Below are 18,580 nucleotides of genomic sequence, written 5' to 3'. Positions count from 1 at the left end.
GTACAAAGAGCAGACGGGCCTACTGGCTAACATAGCCTGACTAATCAGCCTACACACAACAATCCTGTACAAAGAGCAGACGGGCCTACTGGCTAACATAGCCTGACTAATCAGCCTACACACAAAACAATCCTGTACAAAGAGCAGACGGGCCTACTGGCTAACATAGCCTGACTAATCAGCCTACACACAACAATCCTGTACAAAGAGCAGACGGGCCTACTGGCTAACATAGCCTGACTAATCAGCCTACACACAACAATCCTGTACAAAGAGCAGACGGGCCTACTGGCTAACATAGCCTGACTAATCAGCCTACACACAACAATCCTGTACAAAGAGCAGACGGGCCTACTGGCTAACGTAGCCCGACTAATCAGCCTCCACACACACAACAATCCTGTACAAAGAGCAGACGGGCCTACTGGCTAACATAGCCTGACTAATCAGCCTACACACAACAATCCTGTACAAAGAGCAGACGGGCCTACTGGCTAACGTAGCCCGACTAATCAGCCTCCACACACACAACAATCCTGTACAAAGAGCAGACGGGCCTACTGGCTAACATAGCCTGACTAATCAGCCTACACACAAAACAATCCTGTACAAAGAGCAGACGGGCCTACTGGCTAACGTAGCCTGACTAATCAGCCTACACACACAACAATCCTGTACAAAGAGCAGACGGGCCTACTGGCTAACATAGCCCGACTAATCAGCCTACACACACAACAATCCTGTACAAAGAGCAGACGGGCCTACTGGCTAACATAGCCCGACTAATCAGCCTACACACACAACAATCCTGTACAAAGAGCAGACGGGCCTACTGGCTAACATAGCCTGACTAATCAGCCTACACACAACACAATCCTGTACAAAGAGCAGGCGGGCCTACTGGCTAACATAGCCCGACTAATCAGCCTACACACAAAACAATCCTGTACAAAGAGCAGACGGGCCTACTGGCTAACGTAGCCCGACTAATCAGCCTCCACACAAAACAATCCTGTACAAAGAGCAGACGGGCCTACTGGCTAACATAGCCTGACTAATCAGCCTACACACACAACAATCCTGTACAAAGAGCAGGCGGGCCTACTGGCTAACATAGCCTGACTAATCAGCCTACACACACAACAATCCTGTACAAAGAGCAGACGGGCCTACTGGCTAACATAGCCTGACTAATCAGCCTACACACAACAATCCTGTACAAGGAGCAGGCGGGCCTACTGGCTAACATAGCCTGACTAATCAGCCTACACACACAACAATCCTGTACAAAGAGCAGACGGGCCTACTGGCTAACGTAGCCTGACTAATCAGCCTACACACACAACAATCCTGTACAAAGAGCAGACGGGCCTACTGGCTAACATAGCCCGACTAATCAGCCTACACACACAACAATCCTGTACAAAGAGCAGACGGGCCTACTGGCTAACATAGCCCGACTAATCAGCCTACACACACAACAATCCTGTACAAAGAGCAGACGGGCCTACTGGCTAACATAGCCCGACTAATCAGCCTCCACACACAACACAATCCTGTACAAAGAGCAGACGGGCCTACTGGCTAACATAGCCTGACTAATCAGCCTACACACACAACAATCCTGTACAAAGAGCAGACGGGCCTACTGGCTAACATAGCCCGACTAATCAGCCTCCACACACAACAATCCTGTACAAAGAGCAGACGGGCCTACTGACTAACATAGCCTGACTAATCAGCCTCCACACACAACAATCCTGTACAAAGAGCAGACGGGCCTACTGGCTAACATAGCCTGACTAATCAGCCTCCACACACAACACAATCCTGTACAAAGAGCAGACGGGCCTACTGGCTAACATAGCCTGACTAATCAGCCTACACACACAACAATCCTGTACAAAGAGCAGGCGGGCCTACTGGCTAACATAGCCTGACTAATCAGCCTACACACAACAATCCTGTACAAAGAGCAGGCGGGCCTACTGGCTAACATAGCCCGACTAATCAGCCTACACACACACAACAATCCTGTACAAAGAGCAGACGGGCCTACTGGCTAACGTAGCCTGACTAATCAGCCTACACACACAACAATCCTGTACAAAGAGCAGGCGGGCCTACTGGCTAACGTAGCCCGACTAATCAGCCTACACACAACAATCCTGTACAAAGAGCAGACGGGCCTACTGGCTAACGTAGCCCGACTAATCAGCCTCCACACACAACAATCCTGTACAAAGAGCAGGCGGGCCTACTGGCTAACGTAGCCCGACTAATCAGCCTCCACACACAACAATCCTGTACAAAGAGCAGACGGGCCTACTGGCTAACATAGCCCGACTAATCAGCCTACACACAACAATCCTGTACAAAGAGCAGACGGGCCTACTGGCTAACATAGCCTGACTAATCAGCCTACACACAACAATCCTGTACAAAGAGCAGGCGGGCCTACTGGCTAACATAGCCCGACTAATCAGCCTCCACACACAACAATCCTGTACAAAGAGCAGGCGGGCCTACTGGCTAACATAGCCTGACTAATCAGCCTACACACACAACAATCCTGTACAAAGAGCAGACGGGCCTACTGGCTAACATAGCCCGACTAATCAGCCTCCACACACAACAATCCTGTACAAAGAGCAGGCGGGCCTACTGACTAACATAGCCCGACTAATCAGCCTACACACACAACAATCCTGTACAAAGAGCAGGCGGGCCTACTGGCTAACATAGCCCGACTAATCAGCCTACACACACAACAATCCTGTACAAAGAGCAGGCGGGCCTACTGGCTAACGTAGCCTGACTAATCAGCCTACACACAAAACAATCCTGTACAAAGAGCAGGCGGGCCTACTGGCTAACATAGCCTGACTAATCAGCCTCCACACACAACAATCCTGTACAAAGAGCAGGCGGGCCTACTGGCTAACATAGCCTGACTAATCAGCCTCCACACACACAACAATCCTGTACAAAGAGCAGACGGGCCTACTGGCTAACATAGCCTGACTAATCAGCCTACACACAACAATCCTGTACAAAGAGCAGACGGGCCTACTGGCTAACATAGCCTGACTAATCAGCCTACACACAACAATCCTGTACAAAGAGCAGACGGGCCTACTGGCTAACGTAGCCCGACTAATCAGCCTCCACACACACAACAATCCTGTACAAAGAGCAGACGGGCCTACTGGCTAACATAGCCTGACTAATCAGCCTACACACAACAATCCTGTACAAAGAGCAGACGGGCCTACTGGCTAACGTAGCCCGACTAATCAGCCTCCACACACACAACAATCCTGTACAAAGAGCAGACGGGCCTACTGGCTAACATAGCCTGACTAATCAGCCTACACACAAAACAATCCTGTACAAAGAGCAGACGGGCCTACTGGCTAACATAGCCCGACTAATCAGCCTACACACACAACAATCCTGTACAAAGAGCAGACGGGCCTACTGGCTAACATAGCCTGACTAATCAGCCTACACACACAACAATCCTGTACAAAGAGCAGGCGGCCTACTGGCTAACGTAGCCTGACTAATCAGCCTCCACACACAACAATCCTGTACAAAGAGCAGGCGGGCCTACTGGCTAACATAGCCTGACTAATCAGCCTACACACACAACAATCCTGTACAAAGAGCAGACGGGCCTACTGGCTAACGTAGCCCGACTAATCAGCCTCCACACACAACAATCCTGTACAAAGAGCAGGCGGGCCTACTGGCTAACATAGCCCGACTAATCAGCCTACACACACAACAATCCTGTACAAAGAGCAGGCGGGCCTACTGGCTAACATAGCCTGACTAATCAGCCTACACACACAACAATCCTGTACAAAGAGCAGGCGGGCCTACTGGCTAACATAGCCCGACTAATCAGCCTACACACACAACAATCCTGTACAAAGAGCAGGCGGGCCTACTGGCTAACGTAGCCTGACTAATCAGCCTCCACACACAACAATCCTGTACAAAGAGCAGGCGGGCCTACTGGCTAACATAGCCTGACTAATCAGCCTCCACACACAACAATCCTGTACAAAGAGCAGGCGGGCCTACTGGCTAACATAGCCTGACTAATCAGCCTCCACACACACAACAATCCTGTACAAAGAGCAGACGGGCCTACTGGCTAACATAGCCTGACTAATCAGCCTACACACAACAATCCTGTACAAAGAGCAGACGGGCCTACTGGCTAACATAGCCTGACTAATCAGCCTACACACAACAATCCTGTACAAAGAGCAGACGGGCCTACTGGCTAACGTAGCCCGACTAATCAGCCTCCACACACACAACAATCCTGTACAAAGAGCAGACGGGCCTACTGGCTAACATAGCCTGACTAATCAGCCTACACACAACAATCCTGTACAAAGAGCAGACGGGCCTACTGGCTAACGTAGCCCGACTAATCAGCCTCCACACACACAACAATCCTGTACAAAGAGCAGACGGGCCTACTGGCTAACATAGCCTGACTAATCAGCCTACACACAAAACAATCCTGTACAAAGAGCAGACGGGCCTACTGGCTAACATAGCCCGACTAATCAGCCTACACACACAACAATCCTGTACAAAGAGCAGACGGGCCTACTGGCTAACGTAGCCCGACTAATCAGCCTCCACACACAACAATCCTGTACAAAGAGCAGGCGGGCCTACTGGCTAACATAGCCTGACTAATCAGCCTACACACACAACAATCCTGTACAAAGAGCAGGCGGCCTACTGGCTAACGTAGCCTGACTAATCAGCCTCCACACACAACAATCCTGTACAAAGAGCAGGCGGGCCTACTGGCTAACATAGCCTGACTAATCAGCCTACACACACAACAATCCTGTACAAAGAGCAGGCGGGCCTACTGGCTAACGTAGCCTGACTAATCAGCCTCCACACACAACAATCCTGTACAAAGAGCAGACGGGCCTACTGGCTAACGTAGCCCGACTAATCAGCCTCCACACACAACAATCCTGTACAAAGAGCAGGCGGGCCTACTGGCTAACATAGCCCGACTAATCAGCCTACACACACAACAATCCTGTACAAAGAGCAGGCGGGCCTACTGGCTAACATAGCCCGACTAATCAGCCTACACACACAACAATCCTGTACAAAGAGCAGGCGGGCCTACTGGCTAACATAGCCCGACTAATCAGCCTACACACACAACAATCCTGTACAAAGAGCAGGCGGGCCTACTGGCTAACATAGCCTGACTAATCAGCCTACACACACAACAATCCTGTACAAAGAGCAGGCGGGCCTACTGGCTAACATAGCCCGACTAATCAGCCTACACACACAACAATCCTGTACAAAGAGCAGGCGGGCCTACTGGCTAACATAGCCCGACTAATCAGCCTACACACACAACAATCCTGTACAAAGAGCAGGCGGGTCTACTGGCTAACATAGCCTGACTAATCAGCCTACACACACAACAATCCTGTACAAAGAGCAGACGGGCCTACTGGCTAACATAGCCTGACTAATCAGCCTCCACACACAACAATCCTGTACAAAGAGCAGACGGGCCTACTGGCTAACATAGCCCGACTAATCAGCCTACACACACAACAATCCTGTACAAAGAGCAGGCGGGCCTACTGGCTAACGTAGCCCGACTAATCAGCCTACACACACAACAATCCTGTACAAAGAGCAGGCGGGCCTACTGGCTAACGTAGCCTGACTAATCAGCCTCCACACACAACAATCCTGTACAAAGAGCAGACGGGCCTACTGGCTAACGTAGCCCGACTAATCAGCCTACACACACAACAATCCTGTACAAAGAGCAGGCGGGCCTACTGGCTAACATAGCCTGACTAATCAGCCTACACACAACAATCCTGTACAAAGAGCAGGCGGGCCTACTGGCTAACATAGCCTGACTAATCAGCCTCCACACACAACAATCCTGTACAACGAGCAGACGGGCCTACTGGCTAACATAGCCTGACTAATCAGCCTACACACACAACAATCCTGTACAAAGAGCAGGCGGGCCTACTGGCTAACATAGCCTGACTAATCAGCCTACACACACAACAATCCTGTACAAAGAGCAGGCGGGCCTACTGGCTAACGTAGCCCGACTAATCAGCCTACACACAACAATCCTGTACAAAGAGCAGACGGGCCTACTGGCTAACGTAGCCCGACTAATCAGCCTCCACACACAACAATCCTGTACAAAGAGCAGGCGGGCCTACTGGCTAACGTAGCCCGACTAATCAGCCTCCACACACAACAATCCTGTACAAAGAGCAGACGGGCCTACTGGCTAACATAGCCCGACTAATCAGCCTACACACAACAATCCTGTACAAAGAGCAGACGGGCCTACTGGCTAGCATAGCCTGACTAATCAGCCTACACACAACAATCCTGTACAAAGAGCAGGCGGGCCTACTGGCTAACATAGCCCGACTAATCAGCCTCCACACACAACAATCCTGTACAAAGAGCAGGCGGGCCTACTGGCTAACATAGCCCGACTAATCAGCCTACACACACAACAATCCTGTACAAAGAGCAGACGGGCCTACTGGCTAACGTAGCCCGACTAATCAGCCTCCACACACACACAACAATCCTGTACAAAGAGCAGACGGGCCTACTGGCTAACATAGCCTGACTAATCAGCCTACACACAAAACAATCCTGTACAAAGAGCAGACGGGCCTACTGGCTAACGTAGCCTGACTAATCAGCCTACACACACAACAATCCTGTACAAAGAGCAGACGGGCCTACTGGCTAACATAGCCCGACTAATCAGCCTACACACACAACAATCCTGTACAAAGAGCAGACGGGCCTACTGGCTAACGTAGCCCGACTAATCAGCCTCCACACACAACAATCCTGTACAAAGAGCAGGCGGGCCTACTGGCTAACATAGCCTGACTAATCAGCCTACACACACAACAATCCTGTACAAAGAGCAGGCGGGCCTACTGGCTAACGTAGCCTGACTAATCAGCCTCCACACACAACAATCCTGTACAAAGAGCAGACGGGCCTACTGGCTAACGTAGCCCGACTAATCAGCCTCCACACACAACAATCCTGTACAAAGAGCAGGCGGGCCTACTGGCTAACGTAGCCTGACTAATCAGCCTACACACAAAACAATCCTGTACAAAGAGCAGGCGGGCCTACTGGCTAACATAGCCCGACTAATCAGCCTACACACACAACAATCCTGTACAAAGAGCAGGCGGGCCTACTGGCTAACATAGCCCGACTAATCAGCCTACACACACAACAATCCTGTACAAAGAGCAGGCGGGCCTACTGGCTAACATAGCCCGACTAATCAGCCTACACACACAACAATCCTGTACAAAGAGCAGGCGGGCCTACTGGCTAACATAGCCCGACTAATCAGCCTACACACACAACAATCCTGTACAAAGAGCAGGCGGGCCTACTGGCTAACATAGCCTGACTAATCAGCCTACACACACAACAATCCTGTACAAAGAGCAGGCGGGCCTACTGGCTAACATAGCCCGACTAATCAGCCTACACACACAACAATCCTGTACAAAGAGCAGGCGGGCCTACTGGCTAACATAGCCCGACTAATCAGCCTACACACACAACAATCCTGTACAAAGAGCAGGCGGGCCTACTGGCTAACATAGCCTGACTAATCAGCCTACACACACAACAATCCTGTACAAAGAGCAGACGGGCCTACTGGCTAACATAGCCTGACTAATCAGCCTCCACACACAACAATCCTGTACAAAGAGCAGACGGGCCTACTGGCTAACATAGCCCGACTAATCAGCCTATACACACAACAATCCTGTACAAAGAGCAGGCGGGCCTACTGGCTAACGTAGCCCGACTAATCAGCCTACACACACAACAATCCTGTACAAAGAGCAGGCGGGCCTACTGGCTAACGTAGCCTGACTAATCAGCCTCCACACACAACAATCCTGTACAAAGAGCAGACGGGCCTACTGGCTAACGTAGCCCGACTAATCAGCCTACACACACAACAATCCTGTACAAAGAGCAGGCGGGCCTACTGGCTAACATAGCCTGACTAATCAGCCTACACACAACAATCCTGTACAAAGAGCAGGCGGGCCTACTGGCTAACATAGCCCGACTAATCAGCCTACACACACAACAATCCTGTACAAAGAGCAGGCGGGCCTACTGGCTAACGTAGCCCGACTAATCAGCCTACACACAACAATCCTGTACAAAGAGCAGACGGGCCTACTGGCTAACGTAGCCCGACTAATCAGCCTCCACACACAACAATCCTGTACAAAGAGCAGGCGGGCCTACTGGCTAACGTAGCCCGACTAATCAGCCTCCACACACAACAATCCTGTACAAAGAGCAGACGGGCCTACTGGCTAACATAGCCCGACTAATCAGCCTACACACAACAATCCTGTACAAAGAGCAGACGGGCCTACTGGCTAGCATAGCCTGACTAATCAGCCTACACAAAACAATCCTGTACAAAGAGCAGGCGGGCCTACTGGCTAACATAGCCCGACTAATCAGCCTCCACACACAACAATCCTGTACAAAGAGCAGGCGGGCCTACTGGCTAACATAGCCTGACTAATCAGCCTACACACACAACAATCCTGTTCAAAGAGCAGACGGGCCTACTGGCTAACATAGCCCGACTAATCAGCCTACACACACACATCAATCCTGTACAAAGAGCAGACGGGCCTACTGGCTAACGTAGCCCGACTAATCAGCCTCCACACAACAATCCTGTACAAAGAGCAGACGGGCCTACTGGCTAACGTAGCCTGACTAATCAGCCTACACACACAACAATCCTGTACAAAGAGCAGACGGGCCTACTGGCTAACATAGCCCGACTAATCAGCCTCCACACACAACAATCCTGTACAAAGAGCAGACGGGCCTACTGGCTAACATAGCCCGACTAATCAGCCTCCACACAACAATCCTGTACAAAGAGCAGACGGGCCTACTGGCTAACATAGCCCGACTAATCAGCCTCCACACACAACAATCCTGTACAAAGAGCAGACGGGCCTACTGGCTAACATAGCCCGACTAATCAGCCTCCACACAACAATCCTGTACAAAGAGCAGACGGGCCTACTGGCTAACATAGCCCGACTAATCAGCCTCCACACACAACAATCCTGTACAAAGAGCAGACGGGCCTACTGGCTAACATAGCCCGACTAATCAGCCTACACACAAAACAATCCTGTACAAAGAGCAGGCGGGCCTACTGGCTAACATAGCCTGACTAATCAGCCTACACACACAACAATCCTGTACAAAGAGCAGACGGGCCTACTGGCTAACATAGCCTGACTAATCAGCCTACACACAACAATCCTGTACAAAGAGCAGACGGGCCTACTGGCTAACATAGCCTGACTAATCAGCCTACACACAACAATCCTGTACAAAGAGCAGACGGGCCTACTGGCTAACGTAGCCTGACTAATCAGCCTACACACACAACAATCCTGTACAAAGAGCAGACGGGCCTACTGGCTAACATAGCCTGACTAATCAGCCTCCACACACAACAATCCTGTACAAAGAGCAGACGGGCCTACTGGCTAACATAGCCTGACTAATCAGCCTACACACACAACAATCCTGTACAAAGAGCAGACGGGCCTACTGGCTAACATAGCCCGACTAATCAGCCTCCACACACAACAATCCTGTACAAAGAGCAGACGGGCCTACTGGCTAACATAGCCCGACTAATCAGCCTCCACACACAACAATCCTGTACAAAGAGCAGACGGGCCTACTGGCTAACATAGCCCGACTAATCAGCCTCCACACAACAATCCTGTACAAAGAGCAGACGGGCCTACTGGCTAACATAGCCCGACTAATCAGCCTCCACACACAACAATCCTGTACAAAGAGCAGACGGGCCTACTGGCTAACATAGCCCGACTAATCAGCCTACACACAAAACAATCCTGTACAAAGAGCAGGCGGGCCTACTGGCTAACATAGCCTGACTAATCAGCCTACACACACAACAATCCTGTACAAAGAGCAGACGGGCCTACTGGCTAACATAGCCTGACTAATCAGCCTACACACAACAATCCTGTACAAAGAGCAGACGGGCCTACTGGCTAACATAGCCTGACTAATCAGCCTACACACAACAATCCTGTACAAAGAGCAGACGGGCCTACTGGCTAACGTAGCCTGACTAATCAGCCTACACACACAACAATCCTGTACAAAGAGCAGACGGGCCTACTGGCTAACATAGCCTGACTAATCAGCCTCCACACACAACAATCCTGTACAAAGAGCAGACGGGCCTACTGGCTAACGTAGCCTGACTAATCAGCCTACACACACAACAATCCTGTACAAAGAGCAGACGGGCCTACTGGCTAACGTAGCCTGACTAATCAGCCTACACACACAACAATCCTGTACAAAGAGCAGACGGGCCTACTGGCTAACATAGCCTGACTAATCAGCCTCCACACACAACAATCCTGTACAAAGAGCAGACGGGCCTACTGGCTAACATAGCCTGACTAATCAGCCTACACACACAACAATCCTGTACAAAGAGCAGACGGGCCTACTGGCTAACATAGCCCGACTAATCAGCCTCCACACACAACAATCCTGTACAAAGAGCAGACGGGCCTACTGGCTAACATAGCCTGACTAATCAGCCTACACACAACAATCCTGTACAAAGAGCAGACGGGCCTACTGGCTAACATAGCCTGACTAATCAGCCTACACACAACAATCCTGTACAAAGAGCAGACGGGCCTACTGGCTAACATAGCCTGACTAATCAGCCTCCACACACAACAATCCTGTACAAAGAGCAGACGGGCCTACTGGTTAACATAGCCCGACTAATCAGCCTACACACAACAATCCTGTACAAAGAGCAGACGGGCCTACTGGCTAACATAGCCCGACTAATCAGCCTCCACACACAACAATCCTGTACAAAGAGCAGACGGGCCTACTGGCTAACATAGCCCGACTAATCAGCCTCCACACACAACAATCCTGTACAAAGAGCAGACGGGCCTACTGGCTAACATAGCCCGACTAATCAGCCTCCACACACACAACAATCCTGTACAAAGAGCAGACGGGCCTACTGGCTAACGTAGCCCGACTAATCAGCCTACACACACACATCAATCCTGTACAAAGAGCAGACGGGCCTACTGGCTAACATAGCCTGACTAATCAGCCTACACACAACAATCCTGTACAAAGAGCAGACGGGCCTACTGGCTAACATAGCCTGACTAATCAGCCTACACACAACAATCCTGTACAAAGAGCAGACGGGCCTACTGGCTAACATAGCCCGACTAATCAGCCTCCACACACAACAATCCTGTACAAAGAGCAGACGGGCCTACTGGCTAACGTAGCCTGACTAATCAGCCTACACACAACAATCCTGTACAAAGAGCAGACGGGCCTACTGGCTAACGTAGCCTGACTAATCAGCCTACACACAACAATCCTGTACAAAGAGCAGACGGGCCTACTGGCTAACATAGCCTGACTAATCAGCCTACACACAACAATCCTGTACAAAGAGCAGACGGGCCTACTGGCTAACATAGCCTGACTAATCAGCCTACACACACAACAATCCTGTACAAAGAGCAGACGGGCCTACTGGCTAACGTAGCCTGACTAATCAGCCTACACACACAACAATCCTGTACAAAGAGCAGACGGGCCTACTGGCTAACATAGCCTGACTAATCAGCCTCCACACACAACAATCCTGTACAAAGAGCAGACGGGCCTACTGGCTAACATAGCCTGACTAATCAGCCTACACACACAACAATCCTGTACAAAGAGCAGACGGGCCTACTGGCTAACATAGCCCGACTAATCAGCCTCCACACACAACAATCCTGTACAAAGAGCAGACGGGCCTACTGGCTAACATAGCCTGACTAATCAGCCTACACACAACAATCCTGTACAAAGAGCAGACGGGCCTACTGGCTAACATAGCCTGACTAATCAGCCTACACACACAACAATCCTGTACAAAGAGCAGACGGGCCTACTGGCTAACATAGCCTGACTAATCAGCCTCCACACACAACAATCCTGTACAAAGAGCAGACGGGCCTACTGGTTAACATAGCCCGACTAATCAGCCTACATACAACAATCCTGTACAAAGAGCAGGCGGGCCTACTGGCTAACATAGCCCGACTAATCAGCCTACATACAACAATCCTGTACAAAGAGCAGACGGGCCTACTGGTTAACATAGCCCGACTAATCAGCCTCCACACACAACAATCCTGTACAAAGAGCAGACGGGCCTACTGGCTAACATAGCCTGACTAATCAGCCTACACACACAACAATCCTGTACAAAGAGCAGACGGGCCTACTGGCTAACATAGCCCGACTAATCAGCCTACATACAACAATCCTGTACAAAGAGCAGGCGGGCCTACTGGCTAACATAGCCCGACTAATCAGCCTCCACACACAACAATCCTGTACAAAGAGCAGACGGGCCTACTGGTTAACATAGCCTGACTAATCAGCCTACACACACAACAATCCTGTACAAAGAGCAGACGGGCCTACTGGCTAACATAGCCCGACTAATCAGCCTACATACAACAATCCTGTACAAAGAGCAGGCGGGCCTACTGGTGACAGTACAACATTTATTTTTCATGGCATATGTTATTATTTATATATTATTATTTATATATTATTATTTATATATTATTACTCTTATATTATTATTCTTATATTATTATTAATATATTATTATGTATATATTATTATGCATATGTTATTATTCATATATTATTATTTATATATTATTATTTATATATTATTACTCTTATATTATTATTCTTATATTATTATTAATATATTATTATGTATATATTATTATGCATATGTTATTATTCATATATTATTATTTATATATTATTATGTATATATTATGATTAATATGTTATTATTTATATATTATTATGTATATATTATTATTTATATATTATTATTTATATATTATTATGTATATATTATTATGTATATATTATTATGTATATATTATGATTAATATGTTATTATTTATATATTATTATTTATATATTATTATTTATGGTGCAGTTAAAGGTTCAATAAAAAAATGAAGTATAAATTATACTTGTAGTTTGTTGAGATGATTGTTGATGTTAGGGCGACATCTACTGGTCAGAAAGGATTACTGGTTATTTGAACCCATAACCTGATAGTGAACTAAGTGAATGTAGGCTAAAATGAGAAAAAGCCATCAAATCAAACTGGGAGCAATGTTGAATGTCTGACATGATTTCTTAATTTTTTCACAAAGGAAATGTGAAAAAGTCTAATAACATCAGTGAAGATGAATCATTCAATCGTTTCCAAATAGACATCGGTCCATTATAGACATGTTTTTCCATTTGTCCCTATTTGAGAACACTTTTTAGTTCCAGGTAGAACCTTTTTTAGTTCCAGGTAGAACCCTTTTTAGTTCCAGGTAGAACCCTTTTTAGTTCCAGGTAGAACCTTTTTTAGTTCCAGGTAGAACCCTTTTTAGTTCCAGGTAGAACCCTTTTTAGTTCCAGGTAGAACCCTTTTTAGTTCCAGGTAGAACCCTTTTTAGTTCCAGGTAGAACCCTTTTTAGTTCCAGGTAGAACCCTTTTTAGTTCCAGGTAAAAACCCTTTCTAGTTCCAGGTAGAACCCTTTTTAGTTCCAGGTAGAACCCTTTTTAGTTCCAGGTAGAACCATTTTTAGTTCCAGGTAAAAACCCTTTCTAGTTCCAGGTAAAACCCTTTTTAGTTCCAGGTAGAACCCTTTTTAGTTCCAGGTAGAACCCTTTTTAGTTCCAGGTAAAAACCCTTTCTAGTTCCAGGTAAAACCCTTTTTAGTTCCAGGTAGAACCCTTTTTAGTTCCAGGTAGAACCCTTTTTAGTTCCAGGTAGAACCCTTTTAAGTTCCAAGTTGAACCCTTTGGTGGTGAAAAAGATTCTACTTAGAATATTTTAGTGATGAAAGGGTTACCTTGTAGAACCTTGTATTAATGAACCAAAAATAGTTCCCTGTTCCAACCTCTATCTGTCTGTAACAGTCCCCTGTTCCAACCTCTATATGCATGTACCAGTCCCCTGTTCCGACCTCTGTACCTCTATGTAACAGTCCCCTGTTCCAACCTCTATATGTATGTAACAGTCCCCTGTTCCAACCTCTATATGTATGTAACAGTCCCCTGTTCCAACCTCTATATGTCTGTAACAGTCCCCTGTTCCAACCTTTATATGTATGTAACAGTCCCCTGTTCCAACCTCTATATGTATGTAACAGTCCCCTGTTCCAACCTCTATGTAACAGTCCCCCTGCTCTGACCTCTATGTAACAGTCCCCTGTTCCAACCTCTATGTAACAGCCCCCTGCTCTGACCTCTATGTAACAGGCCCCTGCTCTGACCTCTATGTAACAGGCCCCTGCTCTGACCTCTATGTAACAGCCCCCTGCTCTGACCTCTATGTAACAGTCCCCCTGCTCTGACCTCTATGTAACAGTCCCCTGTTCCAACCTCTATGTAACAGCCCCCTGCTCTGACCTCTATGTAACAGGCCCCTGCTCTGACCTCTATGTAACAGGCCCCCTGCTCTGACCTCTATGTAACAGGCCCCCTGCTCTGACCTATATGTAACAGGTCCCCTGCTCTGACCTCTATGTAACAGGCCCTCTGCTCTGACCTCTATGTAACAGGTCCCCTGCTCCAACCTCTATGTAACAGGCCCCCTGCTCCGACCTCTATGTAACAGTCCCCCTGCTCCGACCTCTATGTAACAGGCCCCCTGCTCCGACCTCTATGTAACAGGCCCCCTGCTCCGACCTCTATGTAACAGGCCCTCTGCTCTGACCTCTATGTAACAGGTCCCCTGCTCCAACCTCTATGTAACAGGCCCCCTGCTCCGACCTCTATGTAACAGTCCCCCTGCTCCGACCTCTATGTAACAGGCCCCCTGCTCCGACCTCTATGTAACAGGCCCCCTGCTCCGACCTCTATGTAACAGGCCCTCTGCTCTGACCTCTATGTAACAGGTCCCCTGCTCCAACCTCTATGTAACAGGCCCTCTGCTCTGACCTCTATGTAACAGGTCCCCTGCTCCAACCTCTATGTAACAGGCCCCCTGCTCTGACCTCTATGTAACAGGCCCCCTGCTCTGACCTATATGTAACAGGTCCCCTGCTCTGACCTCTATGTAACAGGCCCTCTGCTCTGACCTCTATGTAACAGGTCCCCTGCTCCAACCTCTATGTAACAGGCCCTCTGCTCTGACCTCTATGTAACAGGTCCCCTGCTCCAACCTCTATGCAACAGGCCCCCTGCTCTGACCTCTCCAACCTGTATATCTGAGGGGGTTGGGATAAAAAGAAGAGGTGAAATTTCAGTTGGACCTTTGTACAAATGCCGAATAAAGGCCATAATGGCGCCGAACGAGATGGCTGCTGATTTACGGGCTCCTAACCAATTGTGCTATTGTGTGTATGTTTTCACGATATTTGTATCTTATTTTGTACATAATATTTATACCACAGCCTCTTATGACCTTAAAAGAGCTTCTGGTCATCAGAACAGCGATTACTCACCGCGAACTGGACGAAGATTCTTTCTTTAACGAGTTGGACGCACAGGACAAGCCCAAATCCCGTCGGTCGCATGAAGAAGAGACAGAGATATAGGGGTCATAGGTCAGGGTGCCTTGTAAGAATCCGGCAGCGAGTGGGTAATCCGCCTCTACCATCAGTCCTATTAGCGAACGTGCAATAATTAACCATCAGTCGTTAGCGGTCCAGAACTGTTACTGGGAGACACCCAGAACCACCAGTCGTTAGCGGTCCAGAACTGTTACTGGGAGACACCCAGAACCACCAGTCGTTAGCGGTCCAGAACTGTTACTGGGAGACACCCAGAACCACCAGTCGTTACTGGTCCAGAACTGTTACTGGGAGACACCCAGAACCACCAGTAATTACTGGTCCAGAACTGTTACTAGGAGACACCCAGAACCACCAGTCATTACTGGTCCAGAACTGTTACTGGGAGACACCCAGAACCACCAGTCATTACTGGTCCAGAACTGTTACTAGGAGACACCCAGAACCACCAGTCATTACTGGTCCAGAACTGTTACTAGGAGACACCCAGAACCACCAGTCATTACTGGTCCAGAACTGTTACTAGGAGACACCCAGAACCACCAGTCATTACTGGTCCAGAACTGTTACTAGGAGACACCCAGAACCACCAGTCATTACTGGTCCAGAACTGTTACTAGGAGACACCCAGAACCACCAGTCATTACTGGTCCAGAACTGTTACTAGGAGACACCCAGAACCACCAGTCATTACTGGACCAGTACTGTTACTAGGAGACACCCAGATCCACCAGTCATTACTGGTCCAGAACTGTTACTAGGAGACACCCAGAACCACCAGTCATTACTGGTCCAGAACTGTTACCGGGAGACACCCAGAACCACCAGTCATTACTGGTCCAGAACTGTTACTAGGAGACACCCAGAACCACCAGTCATTACTGGTCCAGAACTGTTACCGGGAGACACCCAGAACCACCAGTCATTACTGGTCCAGAACTGTTACCGGGAGACACCCAGAACCACCAGTCATTACTGGTCCAGAACTGTTACTAGGAGACACCCAGAACCACCAGTCGTCACCTACGGCTTCACAGTCACCGTCGCAGGACACTGACTCAAACACAACCACACAAGTACATGATGAGACTGTGACACAGGCTGCTCACATGCCTACACCTGTGTCAACGCCACAGTTTAACCCTAATCCTAACGCCGCAGTCTAACCCTAATCCTAACGCCAGAGTCTAACCCTAATACTAACGCCACAGTCTAACCCTAATCCTAACACCAGAGTCTAACCCTAATCCTAACGCCACAGTCTAACCCTAATCCTAACGCCACAGTCTAACCCTAATCCTAACGCCACAGTCTAACCCTAATCCTAACGCCACAGTCTAACCCTAATCCTAACGCCACAGCCTAACCCTAATCCTAACGCCACAGTCTAGAGACATTTTGTTGTTGAGAGTCAGGTTGACCACCGTTACCCTACGACAGATCGGCGGGCACCTAGACACTTAGACGGACTCTACCAACAGTTCATGCAGATGGGCAGGAGTCGTCTCGTATTACGGTTTAGTCCATTTGCAACTATTTATGTTAGTTGTATGCACAGAGCATCATGGGTAATGTGTGCTGAGATGAGCACGTTCATATAAACGGGTGAACTGATTTCTGTCTCCCTGGCTATCCCAGTCTGCTGTTCCCACATGCTTCAAGAGGGCCACCATTGTTCCTGTTCCCAAGAAAGCTAAGGTAACTGAGCTAAACGACTACTAGCACTCACTTCCGTCATCATGAAGTACTTTGAGAGACTAGTCAAGGACCATATCACCTCCACCCTACCTGACACCCTAGACCCACTCCAATTTGCTTACCGCCCAAATAGGTCCACAGACGATGCAATCTCAACCACACTGCACACTGCCCTAACCCATCTGGACAAGAGGAATACCTATGTGAGAATGCTGTTCATCGACTACAGCTCAGCATTTAACACCATAGTACCCTCTAAACTCGTCGTCAAGCTCGAGACCCTGGGTCTCGACACCGCCCTGTGCAACTGGGTACTGGACTTCCTGACGGGCCGCCCCCAGGTGGTGAGGGTAGGTAACAACATCTCCACCCCACTGATCCTCAACACTGGGGCCCCACAAGGGTGCGTTCTGAGCCCTCTCCTGTACTCCCTGTTCACCCATGACTGCGTGGCCACGCACGCCTCCAACTTAATCATCAAGTTTGCGAACGACACAACAGTGGTAGGCTTGATTACCAACAACGACGAGACGGCCTACAGGGAGGAGGTGAGTGCCCTTGGAGTGTGGTGTCAGGAAAATAACCTCACACTCAACGTCATCAAAACTAAGGAGATGATTGTGGACTTCAGGAAACAGCAGAGGGAACACCCCCCTATCCATATCGATGGAACAGTAGTGGAGAGGGTAGTAAGTTTTAAGTTCCTCTGCGTACACATCACAGACAAACTGAATTGGTCCATCCACACAGACAGCATCGTGAAGAAGGCGCAGCAGCGCCTCTTCAACCTCAGGAGGCTGAAGAAATTTGGCTTGTCACCAAAAGCACTCACAAACTTCTACAGATGCACAATCGAGAGCATCCTGTCGGGCTGTATCACCGCCTGGTACGGCAACTGCTCTGCCCACAACCGTAAGGCTCTCCAGAGGGTAGTGAGGTCTGCACAACGCATCACCGGGGGCAAACTACCTGCCCTCCAGGACACCTACACCACTCGATGTCACAGGAAGACCATAAAGATCATCAAGGACATCAACCACCCGAGCCACTGCCTGTTCACCCCGCTATCATCCAGAAGG

The sequence above is a fragment of the Oncorhynchus mykiss genome, chromosome 28, assembly GCF_013265735.2.
Source record: "Oncorhynchus mykiss isolate Arlee chromosome 28, USDA_OmykA_1.1, whole genome shotgun sequence".
NCBI lineage: Eukaryota > Metazoa > Chordata > Actinopteri > Salmoniformes > Salmonidae > Oncorhynchus > Oncorhynchus mykiss.
Note: the sequence above shows the minus strand (reverse complement) of the source record.